General features: G+C 40.0%; 1 protein-coding gene across 1 annotated transcript in view; it reads left to right on the top strand.

Annotated features, from left to right (window-relative positions):
- Window positions 1-242: 242 nt before the first annotated feature.
- CDS1 (CDP-diacylglycerol synthase 1) overlaps window positions 243-11,436 on the top strand; it is a 229,918-nt gene continuing 218,724 nt past the window's right edge. The window contains exon 1 of the mRNA XM_068187844.1: window positions 243-263. The gene's annotated coding sequence lies outside the window, so the exon portion shown is untranslated. The remainder of the gene's footprint in view (window positions 264-11,436) is intronic.

Raw genomic sequence — 11,436 nt, 5'->3', positions numbered from 1 at the left:
AGTTAAGTTCAAGCTTGGAAATCTGTCCCACTGAAGCATTTAGGTGCAAGCATACATATTTGTTGCATCAGGATGAGAGATGAAGACAGATGATGGAAAGCATGAGCATAGGCTGACTTAAAATGAGGCAGGGGATGGTGGGGAAAGTGCTCAGAAATTTCAAGTAAAGTTGCAGATTTCTTGAAAATGGACAGTGCTTTTCTTTCTGTCTTTTTATCTGATAGGTGACACTTCACTGACTTTTGCTCTTGCCCTAATTCCAGGTAAGCATCTTAGATATTGCAATTTCTGCAGTCATGTAGTAAGGGAAAATGCAAAACACTGCTTTTCTTAAGATAAAATAGTGGAATTTGTTTTAAAAATGCTAAAGTTGGTCACATGCTGCAGCATGATTGCACCCTAGAGAGGTCTGAAATCAAAGTCAGTTTGTTGTCCCACAAACACCTTTTATAAGATAGCATGTAAACAGTGGATGAAATATAAGTAGGATCAACTATCTTGCTGCTTGGTGCAGGGAAAGGAACAGATGAAAGGCAGGGATGCAATATGTCACAACACAGAGAGCCACACAAAGTACCCAAGAAAGAGCACAACATTACCTCAGATCCCCTGCCGCCAAAGCTGTGCTTTCACAGAATATAAAACACTAACTTTTCAAAAAAAAAAAAAACAACCCCCCTTTCCCAATCAAGTATGTGCTTTGGAAGCTTGTTGCTACTCCTTTTTGACTCCTGATGTCTCACTGGTAGAAGGTCTTATTAAAGCTTCACTTGGCTGTGTATATTCTACATAAACCATGATCTTTGATTGTGCTCAAGACCCTTGTGGGAACAGTCACTTCCTTCCTGCAGAGAAGGTTTCAGTGTTGTGTACCTGCAAAACCAGTGAGTAAAATAGTCACTGAGATGTGGCAAGATCAAATCTGGTAATTGTCTCATACCTGCTCCCTGTGTGATGGACAGGATGGAAGGAAGGGAAAGCTTTCTTGATGCCTTCCCCCTCCCCCAGTTTAGATAAGTAATTTGAGTATTGTTAGTTCACATTATGATAAGTTTAATCTGTGGGTCACTTGAGACCATTCAAGTTATTGTGGATGGTTGGTTCTGTGAAACCCTGGCTTCACCCAGGAAAAATACCTATTTTTTAAATTCAGGGGCGACTTGGAAACCCTGTACATGCATGGCTTTTTAAAAGATTAAAATGCTTCCCTTTCTACACTGATGAGTTTGTGACAAAGGGAAAAAAAAACCCTCATGTTGTTTCCCAGACTGAAATGTTTATTCCCTTTGTTCCTTGTTGGTTTTAGTCATGATTATGAGCAGCAGGTGGCCAACCGCAGTAGTCTGGTATTTTTCCTTGTCAGCACTGACCAGTACTGGGTCAAATTCTGGATATTATCTGTGGTTTTGCAGTTTTGAAAATACCTCTATCTTGCTAAAGCATCTCCCAATAACAATTTCTAGCTGATATATGTAGCTTTACAAAAAAGAGTCAACATCAGCTGAAGTCTAACACTGCATGTCCACCAGGGCTTCCTGGAGCAGAGCAATCAATACCCTCAGTTAAGTTTATGAGGATGCTGTGAAACCCTCTAAATGCAGTGGCATTCTCTTCAACCTTTCTTATAGCCCATCAATTCCAAACTAAAAGGTCAGTTTTACTGTAGGAAAAGTCCACTCTTCAGTAAAGATTTTTTTTCTTACTTTTCTTGCTAGGGGGTGGGTGGAGATGTTTGTTTTGGCAGGATCTGTTCCTTTGTAACAAAGCTAGCCAAAAGAGCCAGAGGGCAGCCCTTCTGTGTGCATGTCTTGCTATTTTTATTTCTGAATCCTCTCTGGTAGATCAGAGGTATTTTGGGGCTTGTGACTGTCTGCTCCAAGTAGTGAAACAGACAGTGGTGATGCACAATCTGTACTGAGCTGGCAGGGAATAAATGGAACTCCAAAAGTGACTGCCACATTACGTTGTTAACAATTTCCTGCTTTGCTGTCATTCCTTCTAAAATAATTCCAGTTTTCCATGAAGAATTCCATGAGGTTTGAAAACAACTGCAAAGGGAATGCCTGTCTTGTACATGCCTTAATGTTGTCTTTCCTCTTTGAGTATGTATGCAAAGCTTCTCATATATTTGGTTGTCGGAATCCAGGCAAAGAAATAGTCCTGATGTCTGTGGCTGGTTGTTTCTCTACCCCAAACTTAGCTAGGCAAGAGGCTTCAGCAACATTTTGTGTCTGAACCTCCTAGGAGCAGAGCTTTTGGAACCTTGTTTCATTAATGGTCAGTTATTTTAAAAATTATAGCATTGGTATTGTTCCATTCACCCTGGTGCTCTGGCTGAAAGTAGAAAGTATTTGTCTATTGGTGAGCAGTTCTGAATACATCTCCCTAATATTTTATGGAAAAACTGTCACCAAATGCATATGCCTTCATGTATATTAATAAATTACTTGAGAAGTTCAGCAAATAATAAAGGGGATGGAAGGAGAGGAGGAAATACAAGATAAAAATCCTGAAAAATACAGTGGAAATGACTAAGCACCTTTTTAAAAAAAGTGAGTAATTCGAAGCAAAGAACTTTATCATCCTCTTTCAAATGGCAATTTCTAACCCTGAATTCTGAGTGAAGGCCTTTTTGCCAGAGTCAAATCTCACCCCAGGGGAAAACCATATGAATCCTTCATATTAGGCTGGATGTGAGTGCAGAAGTGATGTTCCTTCTATTTTTTCCTCTGTGAACTGAAGGGTTTTGTCCTGTAAAATTGCTTCTAGCACTATCTACTTTCCCACACCTCGAGCATTCTGAGCACTGTCTTCCATGTTATGCCATGGTAGTTGTCAGGTAGCAGCATAACCAAAGAGAAGGTCAAGTTGGATGAAGTGGACGTTTCCATCTTCGCTTTTTTTGAGGCTGTGCCCTTGGAGTCAGCGGCTGCCAGTGGGTTGCTGGTGTTGGACTGTAGGGAGGATTTTATCTGGATAGCTTAAAAAGACATGGGAAATGCACTGAAGGAAGGGATTTATGTAAACAGCAAGTATGTTGATGGTAATTTGGTATGAGGTCTTGCTGTGTGTTAGGTTAAGTGGAAGCTGCTGTTTGTTAATGACTTGCCAGCATCGTAATTCCACAAATGGATTTATTACGACGTACTACTCTGAGGACAACTGCCCCATTAGTTTTGCTTCACAGTTCCTCTACTCGGGGAAACCTGGCATCCAACACGATGCCAAAAGCAATCAGAGCTATTCCCGGGGCAGGGAAGTCTCTCGTGCCTGTGCCTCCATGAAAACCTGCTGCAGCACAGCTGGACCTCTGCCCTTTGTGTCGGTGCTGCGACAGCAGCCTTCCTCTCTCACGTAATTTTTCAGAATTAAACCGCAGGCAATTGGATTCAAGATAATCCTAGACGTGCAGTGTCTTTAAGGACCAGATTTTAACAATTCATTAGCACCTCGTTAGGGGAGGTTGGTATTAGGAGGTGTTGGAGAGGGGTATTGGCCAAAGCAGCAGATGGGAACAGGAAGGCTGTGGCTCTGATTTTCTCTGAGGCATCTCAGTGCTCCTCCAGCTCTGTCATTGCACCCATCACTATGGCCAACTCCCTACCCTCTCTGGGTACTTATGCTCCAGAAAATAAGCACATTTGTGGTAAAACTGTTCTGCCTTGCCTGGCAGTGAGCATAGGTACTTTTGGACTCGTTTTGGAATGAGAGCTGCAAACACATCATATAACTGTGTCAGGTGAAAACAGGCAGATTCTCGTTCTGCCCCATCAACGAGGTATGGGATTACCACACAATTTCAAGAGGGATGGGTTCAGTAGCCCCTCCAGAAGGGTGTTTGTTTTGGTTTCCTTTAGTTAAAGGCAGACTTCAGTTTTAGAGAAGCCTCAATTCTTTTTCCTTTGATTCTACCAGTTTTAGGGCAAGCCATGAAATATTTCAGCTCTATCAGTTTAGAGGTGACTGTAAACAAATGAAAATGTAGGATTAAAATAAGAAAATTAATTGTAACCATCAAGTTCATCACAACGAAGTACAGTACATTGTGCTGCTACATCTCAAATCTTCTGTGTATGTATATATATTTAAAAATATCCATGTAAACGCATGTTTTTCACATTGACACTTCCAGCTGTGCACCCAGGGTAGATCAGCAAGCTAAATTCCATTCCAGAAGGGAATACACACTGTCTCCATTCCATTCCAGAAGGGAATACACACAGATCATCCTCTGTGTTAGAAGCCTGGCACCATTCCAGCTTGGATGACTTCTATCTTGGGGGTTTTTTTTGTTATTGTTTTTTGTTTGGATTTTTTTTTTTTTTTTTTTTGTGAGGACAGGGAGGACAAACCCTTCCCTGTAAGTACTGCCAGTCATATAAGGGGTGACACAGACCTTGTGCGGCACATGACAAGAGATAGGCTCTTACATGGTAAAAGCTGGGAGGCTGTAAAGAGCCATCACCCAGATTAATGAACTTTTGTATGGATGCGTTCACAAAATCACTGTATGGAACCCTACTTGGCCCCATCCTTTGCTCTGAAGAGCAACTGAGGTACCATTTTTCCCCAGTAACTCCAGCAAGCAGAAGAAACCACCACAAGTGCAGCCCTTTAATCCTGTCACTGCATAAAGACATCAGCATTTAATCAAGAACAGTTTGTTGAGGAAGGATTTCTGACCTGAAAGCACAGTGTAAATGATGGTAACTCTTCCCTGGCTCCCTCTGTTTGCAGGCTTCCCCTTCAGGACAAAGCATCTGTGACACCATGGTCATAATTCAAAGCGTTTTCTAAATAAATTGTAAATAAAGCCAGTGAAGAGTTAAATGCACTATATATTAGATTTCAGTGATGAAGCCTCTAATTAATATAATGAAAAGCCTGGTTTAATTGCATTACCTTCCATTAGCTCCCATCTTCCTTTCTTTTATAATTGTTTCTAAGGCTCTGTGTACTTTATCCCTGCTGGGACTTTCATCCCACATTTATTCAAGTGAGACTTCTGCTTTCAAAACTGCACCTTTCATCAATCTCCCATTAATTAGCCAAATGCCACATCATATTATACATTGATGCATTCTGTCAAGCATGTGCCATAAGAAGAGGAGAGCCTATGGTCTGTCCCAGCTCCTCTCGGGAGCTAGTCATTGGTATTCGAGGATAAGTCAGCTTACTGTAATTTGAAATTGGTCTGCTGTCCCATTAGGAATCTGCCTGATCAATACCAAGTGAATTAGAGTTTCAGTGATCTGATTAACTCCCCATTATTTTCTACCCTGGCTGATTTAAAATGCATGATGAGACAATATTCCAGTTTCTTTGCTTTATCCCAGTTTAAATGAAATATAGACATCTGAGGAAGCAGTGGCTGTGCATTTGATTTGGCTGTGGTGTTATAAAGTCAAACACTGTGTCTGCATTGCATTGACAGCCAGGGGCAAGTGCTGCCATGTCACATGGAAGGATGGCAGGAGGCTGGAGGGAACAGGGGCATCTTTCCACGCTACTGCTCCTTTCTGGCTCATCTATTCTGTGCCTTGGTTGGGCAGTCATGGGTAGACTTACCTAACTTAAGGTAGTAGTTAGTACCTGAGTTGGTAGGTGGCCACACCATTTCTAGTCCTATACATCTGTAAACCAAGGTTTAGAGGTGGGAAACCCTCTGTACTGACTCTCTGACTGTGAGCCTGGAAAAGGGTCTAGAAGATGTGCAGTGGAAATGTGAGATTTTTCTCTTAATTCATGGGATCTCTGCCATCATGAAAGAGGGAAGTTAGGGAATCTCATCAAGTTTTGTTAGGACACAAGTTCTTCACTTTCAAGGCACAGATGGTTATTTTGTGTTGGCAGCTTGTGGATGCAATCCATAAATGGAGCTTCCAGTTGCTGTTTTATTGCAAGTATATAAAAATGTGAAACAGGACCAGAAAATAAGGCCTAATTTTGTGAATCAGGAAGGCAGATTTTAAATAGAAAACTTGCTAATCTTGAAATTATATCAACAGATTCCACTTATGAACTCTTTTTTTTTTTTTTCTTGCACTTCCAAGGTAAAAAGGCTTTATGTTTTTACTGCCAATTTTTTTGGCAGTGCATGTTAATATTGGCCTCTGAAAACAGGGGTGAAAAGACCAATCTTGATGTGCTAGAAAGAACTGTATAACCTGAACTGTATAACTAAACTCTGTCTCAGTGTTCACTGCTCACTGGCTGTGGAAAAGAAGTAAGATAGTCAGAAAATGTTGCCTTTGTAATAGCTGGAGGTGTTTCAGCAAGGTGTTCTTACCTAAAGAAGTTGCCCCTAAAATATAAGGCCTTTCAATCTACACACACAACAGTCAAAAAGGAAAAGATTTCTTATTGTGCTTAGATACTCAAAGAGTGGGTTTGGACCCAAAGCTGTATTTTAAAATGTACAGTCATAAAGTGCCAGTAGACAAGAATTAAAAAATACTTTAAAAATGAGAAATTTTTTTTGGGAATGCTGCAGATGCATTTATTTTAGGAGACAAAATCTTGTTTGTATTCTCCTTCAAGGTGTTCGTGTCCTAGTCCCTTTACTGCATTTTGGGGCATTAAGTTATGAGCAGGGCAGCACATTTTGTATGCCAATAGGCAAAAAGCAGGTAAAAATCTGCTTAATATGTGTAATGTGTACATTAATATTAATTTATCTTTTACAAATTAATATAGATTTGCTGAGTAGTACATTTATAATGCATAAATGCATACATAAAAGCTTAATGTGGACATATTCTCATATGTTCCACCAGTGTACATTGACATAATTTTAGTGATTCTTCATTGCTGCTTCATGGACAGTTTGCAGGCTGTGGTTTTTTTTTTGGGAGTATCCTTGTTTGTGGGGGATTGTGTTTATTTTGGGTTTGTTTGGTTCCTTGTTTTTGGTTGGGTTTTTTTGTGTATGTTCATGGGGTTTTTTTCTTTGAGAAAAGAAAATATAAGAGAGGAGACTTGCAAGTGCCAGGAACTTGAGTCATCTGTGGGCAGTGAAACTGAAAACGCTGACTCCCAAAGTTAAGGCTCTTCAGAGGTCCTGGTGCAGGATGTCCCCAACGGGATGGTAAAGCTCTCTACATAGCCCACTAGAGGGTGACAAAGCCTAATGTTAGGGACATGGAGGTGACACTGGCGTCCAGAGCCCTTGACATCCTCCTTGCCTGCTTGGGGTCCACGCTCTGGTCCACCTGCCAGGCTTAATGTCCATGTTTAATGGCATAAACAATCCCTGCCTGAGAAAGATGAGCTGAGCCTTCAGCTCATGGGTAACAGCCATCTCAGAAATCTACTCAGAACATCGTGAAATGGAGGAAACAACAGCAAAATTATGGGAGAAAATAATAAAGCAGATGCAGGACAGCTGACCTGATCCCCAGTACCATATGCAAGGGCTGAAAACAATGCATTACTGGGTCAATTTTACCAGCAAATAAGACAAGGAGCTGCACAAGGGTGTCCACAAACTAACTTTGTGAGCCAACTGGTTTATTCCAAACCCACTGGAGCTGGTGGGAAGGTGATCTGTTGACTTGGCTGGGTTTCAGTCATGTCCACAGCAGAAAGGCACATTGTGGTGTGTTCCACCAAACACAACTCACCCTTGGGCTGGAAAGCAAGCATTATTTATTGGGTTTGTGGGGTTTATGTTCATGAAGATAAAAATAACACATTTCCAGGAGAAATATTGCGAGCTCTGGACTGTGTGTAGTTTAATGACTGGCTCAGTATTTGTCAGGGATTGAGGCAAGAAAACAGGAAGGGGAGAAATAAGAGTGTTGGTAAACGTTAATGTAAAATGTTGGGTTAAACGAGCAACAAAACAACTTTATAGTTTAAAAGTATTGCAGTAGCACTAAAAAAGGGCCTAGTCATCTTTGGAGTTGTGGAAATTGTGGAATCCTAAATAAAAATTTGTAGGATTTGAAAGAAGTTTGTGACAAATTTCAGATGTGATTTATTATTTCAATGTTTTATTCTTATTTCTGAGAAACCCATATAAGACTCTATTAATTAAAACTCAGACTGACACTTTGGCTCCATAAGATTTAGGAATTAGTGTAATTTTATCTCATTAGTGCATTTATTGCAGTGTTCGTCCTTTTAATTAAGCATTAAGTCCCTCCAAGGTGAGTTTTATCATCCCATAATGCATCTGGGCTTTTGCTACTTGTCTAAATACACATTAGGGGATGACAGCCACTCTGTAGAAACATTAATTGTGTTATCGCTGAGGTTAGAGTTTTTTTATTTGTCTGGGTTTGGGTGACAGGTTTAAATTTCTCTGGGGGCCTGCTGCAAGGAAACACTGTGATTTTAGTTGTATCTATGTGGGTGGGAAGGCTGAAGTCAAAGGGCTTGAGAAAGACCTGACCCAGTACCCAAAGAGGTTTCCACTGGTGGCCTTTGGAATGGGATCTGGGATGTTGTGCTGAGCACACAGCAAAGATTGTTGATGTACCTCACATCACACTTGAGCTTCCCAGCTGACCGATCAGGCTAGTGATGGGCACCATCTCACATGGCCAGCTGAGCTGGAAAGTGGCTACTGCTCCTGGATGTAAGGCTCAGATCCCCTGGGGGCCTCTGCTTCCCATGTAAAATATGGACAGATTGAGTCCAGGCTTCCATGGTGCTAGTCGATCATCACTTGAATGGAAACAAGGGGGTGTCTTGTATGTATACACACATGCCATACATACACACCTGTGTGTATATAAATGTATATATAAATGTGTGTATATGCAAAAAATTGAGTAATTTTTGCCCCAAAGGATTTGTAGTGCTAACATTTGAAGAACACTGGGTGAGCACGCAAAGAAGTGATGTACAGTGACAGAGAAAATTTCTAAAAAGTTATTCCTGCAGACATGCTCAGCTGTGAATAAAGTCCTGTTTAAATGGCTGTTGGTACAGTATGGGGATGTGTATACCTCTCAAAGGAGTAGAGGTGATATCGTCAGGCTATTTCAATAAACCATTTTACTGTCACCAGATGGCAATGTAATGATATTTTGCCATTATTTTACCTTGATATGTCACTGCCAACTTGTGCTACTTAGTGTTTCCCTGTAAAGCCTCAATAAAACAGTTAAATTTTAATTTAAAAAGACAAAACAAACCAATAGTTTGTTTCCATTTCATTTTGTTGCTAACGTCTTTATTTAAAAGAATAACTTTATTAATTTAGAAGAGTGCAGGAATTAAGACATTTGCTGCAAATGTCTGCCTTACAGGTCCAAACCTCCTAGGTCAACTAGAAAACCTTGTGATTTATTGTCATGGCTGTTACTGCTATTAACATTAGTATGTGAATTTTTTTCTTAAGTATTGTGACTGCAAAATGAAGGAGTTGAGCAGGGATACAGACTTTTCTCAGTAAACAGAAAAGGCTGAAAATTGGTGATACAAGTCAGACTAAGCACCTAGAAATTAGGAAAAATTATTGCTATTTTCCTGACCTGTGCTACTTCTGACTTAGTGGGAATTATGTGCAATTTAATCAAATTAAAATTGGGGAGCTCAGGTAACATCTAAAAAATCTCAACAAAGAGACTTCTAAGCTCCTTAGCTATTATTATGAAGCTGGGATATTCTCGTGTTTTTTAATCTATAAAAGAAAAAGAGAATAATTTTTATTTTTCTCAATGCTAGGACAAAACATACCATTAAAATAACCAATATGTGGTTCCTGGACTGGACCTGGCACTTTGAGACAATCTAGTCAGAAAATCTGATGCTTTTCTATGCAGGTGTAAATCAAAAGATGTTCTCCTGAACTAAGTTTGAACTGTGTTTGCATGGAAGTACCCTGGGGAGCAACTGAGTCACATATAGCAGTGCTTATTAAGTAATATGGGGCATCTGTGATTTAGTGATGCCAAATTAATTCCCCTAAGTTTCATTTTTCCCCTCTGTAGGCAATCCTAGTGCTGTCCCCTAGGAGAGTGATAGGATTACTCTGTACAATTGCAGTGAAGCTGTAATTAGAGGGCCAGGTGTAGGGACTTGCCCCCTCCTATATAAAGAGATTAGCAATTATGAATATAATCTGAGGAAAAGTTAACTTGCCCTGCTTCAGTAATGAAAAGTCATCTATTTCTCCAACAAATTACAAGAAAAGGTTTTTTATTGTATGAGAAATCCAGCCTAGAACTCTGTACACAGTGCAGGAATCACCTTTTGATCCCATATATGGATGCTCAAGTTTGTAAATTTAATAAAAAAAGATAAAAACCCCTATGGCAGTGCTTATACCAGAGGCAATAAACTCTGATTAGATCTCACAATTTTTGTATCAGAGTCTCTTTGGCTTGCACAGAGGTGAGAGCTCTGGATGGGATAATGGCTTCAGATGAATGCTGGAGCATATGAAGTTTAAAGACCTCACAATGTCGAGGAAATTAAAATAATCAAGTAAGTTTTCTATTACTGTCCCATGTCTGTTTTGTCTGTTTTAACTGTCTGTGCCCTTTCATCATTTGTTCATGCATAACTGAGGCAGTATCTCTGCTCCCATTTCATGGTCTGGGTGCCTGCTTGTGATGAATATCTCTATCAGCTCATCTTTATTAACCTATAAAGCAGTGAAGAGTCCTAACCAAGGAATCAGGTACCATCAAAACATCAGAGATTCTTCTGGTATTAGTGTCTTATTGTTGGTGCTTACAGCTGAGGAAAATGAATATCTAAGAAGTGTAATAACATGTTTGTCATACATTTCTCTCAGAACAAGCAGTTAAAGAAGGGGAAAGATTAGGGTGAAAGGCAGGGAGGACCTGTTGTGTTTCCCCAGGCAGACTTGATTGGCTTTAACTGGTACTAAAATGCAAGCTGTATTTGTACAAAGACAACTGATGACCAACTGAACCTCTATACTGAAATCTGAGTAAGCAACTTTTACAAAGTCACCTTCATAGGTGAAAGAACACCTGTAGAGATTGCAGCAGTAAGCTCCTTGATATGAACTGAGTTGAAAGAAATAGAGATTAGAAAGTCTGTATTTTTTTTGAAAGCCAGAGAAATGTTCTGTGATCAGTTTTAAATTTGGAAGAAGACATATAACTTATAAATACTTTTGCTGTGAGTATTCTCAGACTTTAGTTGTGGTTTGGACAAAAAATTGCTCTTACTTGCCTTTTCTCACTGTGCCTGTTATGTGAAGGTGATGAATTTACAGAAACAAAATTCACCAATATTCTGTGCTATTGTAAAAAAAAAAAAAAAAGAAAGAAAAATTAGTCAGCAGGTGTGTAGAATCCCTTGAGTACTGGACTTAAGTATTGAAAAGTCATTTCCTAGGTGAAAGACTCCTTATGCTGAGCTGAGGTACTTGAAGCTTTGGGTGTCCCTGCACTGCATATTTCCAGGCCTTTATTCTCACAGTAGTGGGGCAGCTGCTTATCACACAACAGC

This window comes from Anomalospiza imberbis, chromosome 4, assembly GCF_031753505.1.
Source record: "Anomalospiza imberbis isolate Cuckoo-Finch-1a 21T00152 chromosome 4, ASM3175350v1, whole genome shotgun sequence".
NCBI classification, from domain to species: domain Eukaryota; kingdom Metazoa; phylum Chordata; class Aves; order Passeriformes; family Viduidae; genus Anomalospiza; species Anomalospiza imberbis.
The sequence above is the reverse complement of the archived record's forward strand: the minus strand, read 5'-3'. Positions and strand labels throughout refer to the sequence as shown.